Here is a 3,773-nt window from a genome sequence, read left to right as displayed (position 1 = left end):
CTCTGGCCGGACCATCACTGTATTGTGCTCATTTTTATTTATGTGCATCAGGAAGCTATGGACATCGTCGTTCAAAACATTTCCTACTCGAAAGAGAAAAAAGAATGAATGCGTTACCCAGCACTTTTGAAAATGCCCTTCCGAATGCGTCTCTGTCCCCAGCACATTTCAAACCAAACTGACGCCCGAGCCATATCCACTGAGGTATGATTCTCAGAACAATATTATTCAAATGTTGAGATAGTGTATATTTGTATTGTGTTACCAAACGTTATCAGTAACATTATGGTTAAAAATCAATAATACTATAAGAAATATTTCCGCTATTTATTTATTTTTAGTTTAGCCTACAGTTATAGCTACTTTGATTATGCATTATCAAAATACATGTTACGTTACATTCATCATTTTTCTGGTGATCCGAGTTGTCTATCGTAACGATTGACCAAAGAAAGTCAAACACGTTTAATTTGTTTATTACAAGTTTGTTTATTTTATTATTGAAGCTTGAGACCGGTGGTACTGGTGGTCTGGGGTGCCTCGGAGTTGATAACACTTGCCAACGCTTGTAGCTAAAAAGGAAAAAGAAAATGTATCAATCTTTTATCAACATATCATTTATAGACAAGGTCAAAATAGCACAGATGGAGTTGCATGTGTGAAGTTGCAATGCAATTTATCGTTTACTTATAGTTCTGTTTGTGTAAATGTGGGTAAATAAATATAAAAAAGTTGCATTATTAGCTAGCAGCTCTCGTGTCGGTTTATGCATTATCAAGTCATGCATTATAACGTTACTAATTCTGAGGCTGACGACAAGCTAAACTAATGCATAACTTGTAGAATTTCATATCGATTTATATGCGATCTGAGAAACACAAATAAACCCTGATAGAGGAACGGACAAAACACTTATACAGAAAACAAGCAAGTTTGTTTGCTAATGAAAATGCTAACATCTAAGTTACAGTATCTAACGTACTAGTAAGCCGGTAACAGACAGCGAGCATAATAATAAAAAAAAAACAGACAATAGCAAACATCCCGACTCCCGAGGTCACAATTACAAGAAATACAAACATTAAACACAGTTTATTATAAAGATACTTACAAGTGCAACAGCAAGAAGGCCAGGTCAGCATCGGTTTTGCAGGCTTCGCTTTCTTTCAGTTCTCTCTATTCTGAAAAAGCCGGTCCGTTTTCTCTTCTTTGTTTCTCTGATAAACACTTCCGAGCTGTCTTCTTCTTCTTCTTTTACATCAGCCATCACGGAAACTTGAAGAATTCAATATCTAGCGTTACCTTTTTCTTATAGCTAGCCGGCTCCTGGATGGCCGGGGGCGTGTACGCATGCGTGTGCGCCTATAGTGCCGTAAAGCAATTCGTTACCTCGCGAGACCTGAAATCTCACGATACTTCCTAACACTGAGGCCGGCGAGCCGCCGGCCCAAAGTTGCAAGGGTGGTTTTGCGGCTCACAGGCACCAGGGGGGTGCGAGACGATCACCATTCAACACGAAATCAGTAATATTAACATTACAATGACTCCAAAGCTGTTCAGTTAAGGTAAAAAAAGTTACTTAGTTCTGCTTTAACGTTGAACCAACGTCAGACGCGGCATTCTTCAAAGCTAAATGAAAATCGAAAATTGGTTTGCTTTCATAACATTGAAACAACGCGTTGATTTCAAGTTGATTTTCCGTTAGTTTTGAAAGAATGACGCGTCTGACGTTGGTTCAACGTTAATTCGATGAGCAAAACAATGTCAGATCAACGTTGTTTCTATGTCATATTTCCACGTTGATTCAATGTCAGTTTGCTATCTGGGAAAGAGTGACGTAGGGGTGCAAGCGATCACTTCCGGCGCATGCGCAGACCGAAGCGCCCTTGCCGTCAGATCATTTTGTCATGGCTATGATTACAAGAGGTACAACGATATAAATACTGTTCGTTTTCTCACACAAACCGCTCGTTTCGTGCCTTAGGCCATCAATGTGTACTTACATGTACGAGTCATTAAATGTTTAATTTTGACTTCTCTGTGCATGCTCTTTGAGGTGAACCGATAGACCTTTTTCACAAAAACCGGAAATACGTAATCGTTGTGGAAACGGAGTTCCCGTCAACTGTTAACACATCAGAAAAAACTACTCTGGGAGGAGAAAATTGATAAGAAAGTCTTCAAAACTTCGAAAAAATGTAAACTTGTCATGGTCCAGTTGTGACTTTGTAAAATGCTGTGGTGATGCTTGTCTGCAGCTGATGTATCTAAGACCAAAGATATGAATATGATATTGATTTTAGAACTGAAGCTCATTCTTCCCAATATACTTTCATTAAAGGTAAGAAGATGGAGTGTGTGGAAAGTTATTAATATTTAGGGAGTATTATTTACTACATTTTGATGTGAATACCAGAAAGAAGTCTGTCAGTTTTATTCAACAGTTATCCTGAATTTTTTGCACTGCTGTTGATAGAACGATCAAAGATGAAGAAAAATTATACAAATATTAATTTATTCCTTGTACACTCAGATTGTTAAATACTCAGAATGGTATATATTAATATTTTAAATTTATATGTAGCCCACTGTTGTGTGTTCTTATTTATCTTGTTTTATATTGTGCTGTATATTTTATGTGCTTATTCCGCTGGATACAAATATCTTAATACAGTTGAACATGAACTAACGTTCAAAAATACGCAAATCATAAAACATAAAAAATAAACAAACAATGACGGCTTAGTGAATGGTGACATGAGAAGTACAGAAGATCACAGGATCAATAACATCCCGCCAGATTGCCTGAATCCGTTTCCGTCGAACTTCATCGACAGGGAACTGACGAGGGAAGGAATGAAAACGACAGGTATGGCTGCTTTTGGGAATAACAAAAAAGATCGGTACGCAACAACTCTCACTAGTTGCCTGCGGCGCTATCTGTTATGAATGGAGCGGAAGAAGATTACCACGACAATTGCGTATTTCCGGTCACAAATACGGAAGTTGTGAGAAAGGTCTATTGAGGACCCCCTTCAACTCCAGTGTATGACTGACAGACAACAACGGTTTGAGCAAAAAATGTCAAAATTGAAAATGCTGTGGAAACAAAGACACCTACATCTTGGATCCCCTTGAGGTAAGCTAAAACATATCAAAAATTAATTTCAAAGTGAACTATCCCTTTAAGTTGTATGAAAAAAAAAGAAAGCCGTAAAAACATTATCTGTTTGTAATTCCTTTCCCTTTCTTCTGTGTCATGTAATTCTGTGTCATGTAATTCTTTTAATGTATCAGAATGTTTAAAATATTATTCCCCCCATTGTTATTTTTTGTATGTTTGTATTCTGTTGTTTGTGTATAGTACATTTGAATTAATAAAAAATTCAAATAAATAAAAATAAAAAAAACCCTATGGAAAACACAGGGACGGTAAGTGTCAATGTCTTTTTTTGTATCCTGTCTTGGAATATAAGTACAGTGGGAAAGTGTCAAGTCTGTGGAGTTCAGGAATCTGTCAAACATGTCATCATGTTCTGTCTGAGATATGCTGAGGAAAGGAGATTGTTGTTCATTGGACTAAACGTTCTGGGAGTTGATATAATCTCTGATGGGTGATGGTCGTAATCAAACAAAGAGAGCACAGGAATTATTTCATTTTCTGAAGACAGCGGGCAAATATTTTGTATAATATAGACTAGGGGAGTTTTGTAGACTGTCTCTATCACCAGTGGGAGGCAGCAATGCACTAACAGTGCCTAGTCTGCCGGAAA

At 37.3% G+C, this 3,773-nt stretch overlaps 1 long non-coding RNA gene across 1 annotated transcript; it reads right to left on the bottom strand.

Annotated features, from left to right (window-relative positions):
• Positions 1 to 464: 464 nt before the first annotated feature.
• LOC148978822 (uncharacterized) lies at positions 465 to 1,587 on the bottom strand. Its single transcript, XR_016168440.1, has 2 exons — positions 1,112 to 1,587; positions 465 to 572 (listed from the first exon to the last, which is right to left on the bottom strand). It is a non-coding gene; the product is annotated as an uncharacterized LOC148978822 (long non-coding RNA).
• Between the last annotated feature and the right edge of the window lie 2,186 nt (positions 1,588 to 3,773).

The sequence above is a fragment of the Pimephales promelas genome, chromosome 5, assembly GCF_988280905.1.
Source record: "Pimephales promelas chromosome 5, fPimPro1.hap1.1, whole genome shotgun sequence".
NCBI lineage: Eukaryota > Metazoa > Chordata > Actinopteri > Cypriniformes > Leuciscidae > Pimephales > Pimephales promelas.
Note: the sequence above shows the minus strand (reverse complement) of the source record. Positions and strands in the feature narration are given on the sequence as shown.